The sequence below is a fragment of the Giraffa tippelskirchi genome, chromosome 4 (assembly GCF_054371585.1).
Source record: "Giraffa tippelskirchi isolate mGirTip1 chromosome 4, T2T-mGirTip1v1.2.pri, whole genome shotgun sequence".
In the NCBI taxonomy this organism is placed as follows: domain Eukaryota; kingdom Metazoa; phylum Chordata; class Mammalia; order Artiodactyla; family Giraffidae; genus Giraffa; species Giraffa tippelskirchi.
The window spans coordinates 159,475,388-159,486,223 of record NC_137278.1 but is presented as its reverse complement, the minus strand read 5'-3'; the positions used below and the strand labels follow the sequence as shown (position 1 = coordinate 159,486,223).

Genomic DNA, 10,836 nt, shown 5'->3' with positions numbered 1-10,836 from the left:
CAGTACTTAGGTGATAATATTTGATGCAAATTTCCCAATGTTTTGCAGTGTAAAAACACCACACCAAACGGAATAAGTTAACTACTTGATGACCTTGAGCACATGGCCCCAAGGACTGATGAAGTTAACCCCTGTGACACTGCCCTGTTCCCTCACTATCAGTCAATCAGAGAATTGTGCTTAATCTGATCACATACCCTGTGACCCAACTCTTGCCTGCCTCATCTGACCTTTAAAGTTGCTTTGCTGTAACTCTTCTGGGAGCTTGAGGTTTTTTAGGCCATGAGGCACTTCATCTCCTTGCCTGGCCCTGTAGTAAACCTTCCTCTGCTCCAGACTTTCAGGTTGTTTGGACTCACATACTAGCAGAATTGATTCTAAGCACAGATAAATTCTTAAATAGTGCATACGTTGTGTCATCAAGAATACCTCTTTCTTCATCTCTTAACACAAGTCTTCCTAATTTGGCTTCATTCTCACACAGGCTATTCTCTTGCTAGCAGCAAGATGGCCACCAGCAGCTATAGGCTTGGGTGAACTAGCCTAGTGTCACTAGTGGAAAGAGGTGCTTTTTCCTTATTGGCTCAACAGAAGTCCTGTGATTGACTGGAGCATCACAAGTGATGTGCTCTTTTTAAAGCCAAGCAATTACTCTGACCTGAAAATGTGTACTGTGTGTTAAGCTGCTTCAGTCATGTCTGACTCTTTGTGACACCATGGACTCCTCTGTCCATGGGACTCTCCAGGCAAGAATACTGGAGTGGGTTGCCATGCCCTCCTTCAGGGTATATTCCTGACCCAGGAATTGAACCCTCATCTCCTGCAGCTCCTACATTGAAGGCAGATTCTTTACCACTGAGCTACCAGGGGGCTTAGTTGTTCATACCTGGACCCTGGGCTCACTAAGGAAGGAGAGGAGGGAAGGAAGCAGTGTCAGCCCAATCAGTTGTATAAAACCAGAGGAGGGAGTAGGTGTTGCTGAAAGAAGATAAAATGGGTTCTAGGTACTCACGAACAACAAAGGTACACTGTTTTTATAAGTCAGACAGAGACTTACAACAGCAGAGAAACAGGAGGGCCAAGGTTGACCCAATACCTGAGCTTCTGAACTAGGTTTCTCAGACTTCAAGTGACAAAGGACAAGGTTAGTCATTTTGCTCTAGTAAAAAGTCAGGTTTTCTAGAAAAGAACATGAACCACAAGAGCAAGGAGTCAGACATTCATTCATGTATACTTTCGCTGGTACTCAGATGGTAAAGAATCTGCCTGCAACACAGGAGACCCAGGTTTGATCTCTGGGTCGGGAAGATCTCCTGGAGAAGGGAATGGTGACCCAATGAAGTATTCTTGCCTGGAGAATTCCATGAACAGAGGAGTCTGGCAAGCTACAGTCCATGGGGTTGCAAAGAGTCAGACATGACTGAGCAACTAACACTTCCACTTTCATCCTGCAAACATGTCTATTCATCCTGCCATTGAACATTCATCTACCATGTGACAAGCACTGAGGTAGGTGCTGGGGATGTAGACAAGTTCTAGCACTTTCCATAAAAAAAAATTCACAGCCCAGAAGCAGCAAGAGAGAAGGCTCAATCAATAGTTGCGATACGAGGAGTTAAGTACAATATTCCATTTTCTCGCAAGGTAGCCTCTTGTGGGAGCAATACCCTCAGTCTGAAAGGTATTTTCCAAAGAGAGAGCAGGCATAGCTCACATATGAGGCAAATGTCATAATCAATCACTTGCCTGTTTCATTTATTAGGAGTCTATATATTCCCTCTGGAGTTCTAACAAATTCTAAATCTAACCATAGCTAATTTTCCTATTAGTGAAATAGAAACAGAGCATAAATAACCTCCCAATCAGTTGATTTTGCAATGAATAGCAAAATGGAATTTGGCTTAGCTCCAAATATGTTTCTGTACTTGATATGAGGCCAGTTTAAGTCATTTAACATCTCTGAGACTCTGTTTATACATCTGTAAAATGGGATGTTAACAGTACAGCAGACTGTCATGAGAACCAAACAAATTGTTGTATGCAAAGCTCTTAGACAAGTACAGGACTTTAAATGATAATAGTTGCAATTGCTGTTTTATGAATGTCATTATTATTGCTATTGAATTATTACTGAATTGAAGATCAGAGAAGGCCAATGACTTGTCAAAGTTTCCCCAGCTTGTTAATGGCAGGGTCAGAGTTCAGATCCAGGTTTCCTGACTATTATATGAGGGCTCTTACCCTGACATCACTAGACCCTTGTGTCACACTCTCGACATTCTCAATATGCTTGGCTCCAGCAAGTATATTCCCTCAGCACATACCTGCTGGGAGTGTGAATGTGGCATTGGCAAGAATAATCATACTTGGCGTTTGCAGAATATTTTACACCATTCAAAGCCCTTTCGCATATGTAACCTCATGTGGGATTAAACATTTGCCATGAATACTACACTCATGGATAATCAAAGTTGCAGTTTTATGCTAGTTATTAAACTTGACTTCAGCTTGCTTTCTGGGAGACCCACAAATCACTTTATTTCATGTATGATGCATTCATTACCACTGATTATCAGGGAACATAGATCAGCCAAAATTGGGAATCTGGTTTGCATGTCTTAGAGATTTGCTTTGTAGAGGTGGGAGCAAGAGGGGGTGGTGGAGAGGATAGAGATGTGATGAATTTCAGCTGTGGCCAGTGTCCTAGGTGGTGCAGTGGTAAAGAGTTGCCTACAATGCAGGAGATACAGGAGATTCAGGTTTGATCCCTGGGTTGGGAAGATCCCCTGGAGGAGCAAATGGTAACCCACTCCAGTATTCTTACCTGAAAAGTGCCATGGGCAGAGAAGTCTGGTGGGCTAGAGTCCACCGGGTTGCAAAGAGTCGGACACAACTGAGCTCACGTGCAAAACATTACAGTTATAGTTGAATCAACCTGGTGTCCTCCCTAAACCCATTTACCTCTCTTCTATCCAGAAATAATTTTTGTTTGGAAGTTCCAATCTTTCCCATCTACATTTTAGAACATAGAATGTATGTATGTAAACAATATATTGCTTACAAATTTCATAACGTATACAAAGAGTATCACACTCTTTTTGTCTTCTGCAACTTGTTTCTTTTGGTGTATTTTGTTTTGATATTTAACCTTGTAACTGCTGCTGCTGCTGCTAAGTTGCTTCAGTTGTGTCCGACTCTGTGCGACCCCATAGATGGCAGCCCACTAGACTCCCCTGTTCCTGGGATTCTCCAGGCAAGAACACTGGAGTGGGTTGCCATTTCCTTTTCCAATGCATGAAAGTGAAAAGTGAAAGTGAAGACGCTCAGTCGTGTCCTACTCTTAGCGATCCCATGGATCGCAGCCTACCAGGCTCCTCCATCCATGGGATTTCCCAGGCAAGAGTACTGGAGTGGTTGCCATTGCCTTCTCCGAATCTTGTAGCTGTGAGTCATTAATTTTAACTGCTGTGTAATACTCTACTGTATAAATATACTTTAGTCTATTCCCAGGTGGCACTAATGGTAAAGAATCCACCTGCCGATACAGGAGACGCAGAGATGTAGGTTCAATCCTTGGGTCGGGAAGATCTCCTGGAGTAGAAAATGGCAACCCAGTCCAGTATTCTTGCATGGAAAATTCCATGGAGAGAGGAACCTGGCAAGGTACAGTCCATGGGGTTGCAAAGAGTCAGACACGACTGAGTGAGCAGTGTCCTGATGTGACTCTGCTTCCAGGGGGCAGGGATGCCTCCCCAGAATCCTGAGGGCCTCATCTGAGCTTGATGGATCCTTGGGCCATCTCGGAAGGATGGGTGGCTGGTGCAGCACCCACTGTCCGCACATCATTTCTTTTTAAAGATTTATTTGATATGGTCCATTTTTAAAGTCGTTATTGAATTTGTTACTATATTGTTTCTGCTTTATGCTTTGGTTTTTTGGCCATGAAGCACCACGGATGGAACCTGCACCCTCCGTACTGGAAGGCAGAGCGTTAACCACTGGGCAACCAGGGAAGTCCCCACACGTTCCTCATGTGAAGCAACATTGTATAAAGCTCTCAGAATGGTACCTGTCACTTGACAAATGGAATTTTGAGGCCACAAGTAAAAGCTGTTAAGTCAGACAAATTTGAGTTCAAAATGGTGACTCTGACACCTACCAAGTGTCAGACTTACCAAGGAGTAAGTCCTTCAGCTTCTCTGGTCCTTAATTTCCTCATGTCTTAAATGAGTATTGGGGTATTTACCTCAAACAAATTGTGATGAAGATAAAATATATTAATACAGTGCTTGCATGCAGGAAGTGTGTAACAATGGTATTACTAGCTATTGTTAATATAAATTTATTATCATTAGTAGTAGCGATGGTTACTACTTGAGCAATTCTGAAGGCTGAGGTGGTTCTCCGAGAGTTTGTTCCTCACTGCTGCCAGTAGAGGGCCCTGCAGAGGCCCAACTGGAGGCTGCCTTCGGGATGATGCTCACGGTGGGCTCTCAGACCCCAGAGAACCTGAGAGGTTTGGAGGTTAGTGCAGTTGCCAGGAGAATGGTCCATGGCCATGAGTACAGGAAACCAACAGCTGCTATCACTGAGAGATGCTGCTTCCAGGAGTCCCAGCCTACATGGGAGTTCCCCAAGGGCAAGCATTGTATCACCCACAGAAGGTCAATGAACAACTAGTAGTTCTTGGAAGACCTTGCTTTTGGGAGCTGCCATCAATCTGTTTTATAGGAAAAGAAGCAATTGCAGAGAAGTCCAAGGTCATACTGACCAGGAGGGACCAAATTCCAGATTTGAGTGCTGAAGAAATATTATTATGCAGAAACTCAAGCTCCATCCACCCTGCTAAAGACCCTATTGGTCCCAAGAGTCATGGTGAATGAATGTATGTCTGGATCTCTCTGCAATGTTCATTGGTAGTTTTCTTTCCTGAAGACACAAATTTGGATTGGACCTGAAGCTGTTGAAGAGATGCCAAATGATAACCTGGCTGCACATTCTTGGTATAAAAAGTGGCCTGAAAAAGAAAAGGTTCCACTAGAGGAAATGAAAGCCCAAGTGTTCTATTTGATGGGAAATAATGGCAGCATTCTGCCAGAAGATTTCAGAGAAAACTTAGCTCTGAACTGAATTATCTTGCTTCAAGGGCAGCCAGACTTATTAACCAACAGAGCTGTGTAGAATAACCATCAGTTCTGGAATAATAAGCCCCCCACAAACTTTACATTGTGTTAAAAAAATTTTTTTTTTAAGTTCATAAAGAACCTTTCTTTTCTCACACCTTCACCTTCTGTGGCTGCAGGGGATTGAGAGAATCGATCTCTGGCCCTGGATAAGTTTATTATCTCTCAAGAGTCTTGATTTTCAATTGGGATATATATATATATATACACACACACTATTTCAAAGTGTACATTATGAACATTTAGTGAAAAAATGCAGATTAAACACTTTGTGGAATGCTTGGAAAAGAAATCATCATCATCATCATCATAATAATACCAATAATAATAATGTTTATTAAGTGCTTCAGCCCTATAACAACCCTCACTTTAGGTATGGTTATTATTATCCCAATTTGACAGACAAAGACACTAAGAGACTTGGAGAGACAAAGACATTTGCCCATAGTGTCACCGCAGGTAGTGGCAGGGCCACACTTCCAACTCAGGCATATTGATATTAAAGAACAGACAGTCCAGCCACTTGGCTATCTGTCCTAGATTGCTGAGCAATGCTTCCACTCAGTAAGCATTTTCTGCACACTGATTATGTGCAAGAGTCCGATCGTGAACCTCCAACAACGGCTTTTTGAAAATGGCAGGTTATTCAGAGTGAAGCACAGTAATTGGCAAGAAGACGCTAAAGAAACATGGCTCAGCTATTGTCACTGCTGTTTGGAGAATATGAGAAAGTGACTTCATGAATGAGGAAGCAAATAAAACCCAATGGAGTAGGAGCATGGAAAACACAACAAGAAGCAGTTTGTACTACAAGCTCTGTCTGTATTTTCTCTCCAAGCCATGTATTTATATCATAGCCTGGAAGAGATTTTGGAGACTAGACACCAAGTCAGTTCCCCCACAGGGCCGAGCATGCTGCCAGGCCTTCCTCGTGTCTACAGATATTTGCTGTATCAAATGGAACTGAGATCAGTTCTGGCACCAGCCGGCTGCAGCTCCACTGCGGTCGAGACTTTTCAGGAGCCAAGGAGGGAACTTGGCACAGATCGCCATCTTGCAAATTAGGCACTGCTTGCATGGTAACAAAATCCACACACAGCCAGAGCCTTCTGCAGAGAGCGGCTGTTTCCTCATGTGACGTGGAATCCAGCCGCAGTCTTCAAGGTTCATTGGCTGTGTTCTGAGGCAGCCACACCCAAGGTACTGGGATGGGGGACGACCATTTCAGACTGAGACCCAGGAAACTACTTGATGGGAGCACAGGTTTAGTCAGGAAGCCTGCCTCCCATAGAACCCAGGTTCAAGGACAAACTTCTCCAAGTGCAGGACCCCAGGTGTGGCTCCCCCTGTCAAGCAGATGCCACCTTCTGACCCAATCAAAGTTTCCCAAACTGGTCTTTGTGCCCAAGGCCATGGCTAGGCTGCAGGACATGAAGTCAGCTTCATCGTTCCTGCCATTTAAAGTAAGAATCCAAATGCTTCTGTCTACAAGAACACCTTTCCATAACCAAAACAGGATGCTTTAAAAAATGATGATTTATTTATATATTCAGCTTTACCAGGTCACTCGGGGTTTTCGATCTTCATTGCAGTTTGTGAACTCGTAATTGTGGCTTGTGGGATCTAGTTCCCCGACCGGGGATTGAACCCAGGCCCCCTGCATTGGGAGTGTGGAGTTTAGCCACTGGACCATCAGGGAAGTCCCAAACATAATGCCTTTTGAGTTTCTTTATTTTTTTTAAACTGTTTTAAGAAGAAATCACTCACAAGTATAGGGAAATTGTCCCACTTTTCTAATGCGTGTGAGAGAATAATCTGTGCCTATCCACACTAACAAATTAAGCCCCAGTAAAATCCTTGTAAAAGGAAAGAGGCTTGCCTGTACCTCCACAGTGACAAAGCCAAACTTTCCACCTCCTATCTTGCATCTCAGCTGTTGACATGCTTCTAGTACTTGGACCAAAAGGCAGCTGCTATATTGAAACCTGATCCACTGGGTTTCCCTGATAGCTCAGTTGGTAAAAAATCTGCCTACAATGCAGGAGATCCTGTTACGATTCCTGGGTTGGAAAGATCCCCTGGAGAAGGGATAGGCTACCCACTCCAATATTCTTGGGCTTCCTTTGTGGCTCAGCTGGTAAAGAATCCACCTGCAATGTGGGAGACATGGGTCTGATCCCTGGGTTGGGAAGATCCGCTGGAGAAGGGAAAGGCTACCCACTCCAGTATTCTGGCCTGGAGAATTCCATGGACTGTATAGTCCATGGAGTAACAAAGAGTTGGACACGACTGAGGAACTTTCACTTTCACTTTCAGGGCCAGCCTCATGGGTGTCACATAGCCACCTTACAGACAAGCTAGACTCCACAAACAGAAACTCATTATGACCAGAAGGGGTGGAGGTGGGGAAGTTATTAGTTCCCACCTAGCAGCAAACAACAGGAAACTTATTAACTGTCTCTAGAGGTGAGCCATGGTTTGGCAATAATTACTCATAAAACATTTCAGAACATTCTAGGTTAGCCAAAGGAAGTTGAAGAAATAAGTTTTGATAGAGCCCAGTATTACTGACCAGCTACCTGCATTGACTCTTTTCAGCAATTTCTTCCCTACATTTACTCTCAAACTCCATACAGAGGTTCATTTTGGTCAATACATGTGGTCAAAGCTCTGGCTATACTCTCTCCAGTTGACTTAGCAACTGCTGTGCATCCCTGCACAAAGGGCTGTGAGGGAGACCTAAGGGACAGAGTGAAAGCTCGGGCTTTATATTCCACTTGCCACCCAAGAAGTTGCTGTACCTTGAGTCAATTACTTGGGCATCCCTGATAGCTCAGCAGGTAAAGAATTCACCTGCAATGCAGGAGACACAGGAGACAGGGGTTCAATCTCTGGGTCAGGAAGATCCCCTGGAGGAGGAAATGGAAACCCACTCCAGTATTCTTGGCTGGGAAATGCCATGGACAGAGGAGCCTGGCAGGCTACAGTCCAAAGGGTCGCAAAGAATTGGACATGACTGAGCGACTAAACATGCACACAAACACAGGCACCAATTCCTTAGGTTTTTGAGCATCACTCTGATCACATGTGAACTGAAAGCAATAGAACTTACAAGATAGGGTAATTAAGAGCACTAAATGAGCTGTTAATAATATGTGAGAGTCTGGCTTCAGATGAGCATGCAGTAGTTTCAATGATGCCAATGGTAGAGGTGATGTCTTGTACCAGGGCAACACAGGGGTTAAAGCAATAAGAACCCCAAACTCTTTGGTGACACCTAAGGGCTAGAAGCCAAGGCCTTTCAGTATTCCAAGGGAAGAATAAATGATCATTTCTGATAGGGATGTTTTGGAAAAGCACCACAGAAGAGGTAACATTTGTAAAGGACCTTGATGGTTATGTAGAATTTTTTAGCACAGAGAAGAGGAGAAGGGCATTCCATGTGGTGGAAATGGAACAAGGAAAGGGAAGGAGGTGGGGAAGCATTGAAATTTGGGGGATTTATTAGAGTTATCTTGATAGTCCAGACAAAAAAGCACATGTTTTTGAACAGAGTTAGATACAAGGCTGAAAGGGTAAGCTAAAACCAAATCGTGAAGGGCCTTAAATGTTAGGTTGATAGGCTTAAACATTATTCAAAAGGTAGCCAACTGTTCATAGTCTTTTAGCAGAGGGCTGATACCATCATAGATATAAATGTTATCGTCATAGATCCTTATCATCATTATGCATACAGCAAGGATTTCTTAGTTTAGGACTGAAGCTAGAAGGTGGTATTTACAGGCTACAAATGGCAAGGACCACTAAATCCACGAAGATAAAGATTTTATCAATTTATTTTTATAGCATAATAAACTACAAGGTCAAGGGCTTAAAACAATAACCATTAATTTAGCTGGGTGGTCTGTCATTTGGGCCATGTCTGGAGTCACTTGAGGTCTGGTTTATTGCAGGTCGGAACTCCGTGGCTCTCCTCCCAGTGGCTTCATATCTTCCAGCAAGCTCTTCTGGGCTTGCTCCCCTGGGGGAGGCAGGCTTCCGGGAGAGGAAGCAGAAGCATGCACAGCCTCTTGAAGTACAGTCTGGAACAAACACATGATGACTCCTGCCACATGCTGTTGATCAAAGCAAGTCACAGGACCAGCTCCCATTTGCGAGGTGGGGAAAGAGACACTGACTGGCAAAAGGAATTGCCAAGTCACATTGCCAAGTAGCCTTGATAAAGTGAAAGGGCTAATCTGTGGCCATTTTTGCAAATTGGGATTTAGCCAATAACTACATCCGGTATACTCACACTCCTTCCTGATTACATATCCAAGCAAACAACATTGAATCTCAACAGCCCTTTCCATGATAGCAAGATAAGGTGCTGAATATGTAAAGCCCCATAAATATAGGGCATTCAGAAATTCTAATGGGAGTCTATTACAGTGAGTTCTAAAGAGGAGTTAAGGGCTTATGGCCCACTGACCAAATGTAACCAAATGTGTTTGTGACTTCTTACTCAGGACAAGAAAGCAAAATTTAATGGGCTATGAGGGAAGAATTGATCCATGAAGCAATTTGATAGCAATTGCCAACAGCTTACTGAGAATTAAAGTAATAACAGAAAACTGTCTGAAATGGTTCAAGAGAATAACCTCCAACACTGAAAGTGAGATCATTTTTAGCAAGGAATAAAGAGAAAGAGCCAGCACAGTAAGTGCTGAGACTGAAAATTTAAAAGGAAATTTCAGGGACTCTTGATTTCCATGTTTTTCCTTTCTATTCCTTCTTTTATTTTTGTTATGCATGAGGAAAATCAGACACAGCATCACCAAACTCAGCATGCAATTAAAAAGGCAGACAGGGCCAGTCATGATTTTGCTAAATCAATTTTTCTCAATGATGTGTGCAGTCCCTTGGAGGTTTGGAAGTGAAGGCCGCTTTTAGCTTATCCATTTCCTCACGAGCATGAGCACATTGAGAATGGTGCTGTCAGACTGCTCATGAATGCTAAGTGCCAACCATTGATTTCCATTTGGGGAAGGGAGTAGGAGACAGCATTCAGTCAATGAGTTGGTAGCACCCATCCAGGTCCTAGCGCATTGGTACCATAGCCCCACTGTGACGTGACAATGAGACCTTTTGTTGGCAGTCTTGGCATGAGCGCTAAGGATTAACTGGGCACAGTGCCCCAACCACTCTCAGCGTGGGCCTCTGCTCAGTTCAAGACTCAGCTGAAGTACAGAGGACAGCCTGGGAAGGCTTCATTTGTCACTGCCCATGGCTCACTACTGCTGGGGACAATCTGTTGTTTGAAAGTTGTACACTGGGTTTTTTATTCCAGACATAAGCTACACATGGCTCTTCTCCCTCATGGTGCAGAAAGCTAGTTCCATTATTTTCTTGCCAAGAGGTGTTGCCAGTCCAGAGCATATACGGGAACACATTTTATTGGGTGACCCACAGCCAAGAAGTTAGTTTCGTTCTGCCTTGGCTTTCACTGTAAAGTGTGTTGGATGGAAGCAAAACAAGTTTGTGGAGCATGATGGCAAGAGCATTACTGATCACAGAGTATAAATTAGTAAGTTTAGGAATGCTCTTCACTCAATTCATCATCTTAAGGTATGAAGCTCAGCAAACACTGACTTTAAAGAGTGTGTAAACGACA

General features: G+C 43.5%; 1 long non-coding RNA gene across 1 annotated transcript; it reads left to right on the top strand.

Moving 5' to 3' along the window:
- The first annotated feature begins 258 nt into the window (after window positions 1–258).
- Window positions 259–9,908, top strand: LOC145546961 (uncharacterized). The gene is made up of 4 exons (XR_014083419.1): window positions 259–1,144; window positions 1,251–1,509; window positions 9,137–9,341; window positions 9,692–9,908. It is a non-coding gene; the product is annotated as an uncharacterized LOC145546961 (long non-coding RNA).
- The last annotated feature ends 928 nt before the right edge of the window (window positions 9,909–10,836 follow it).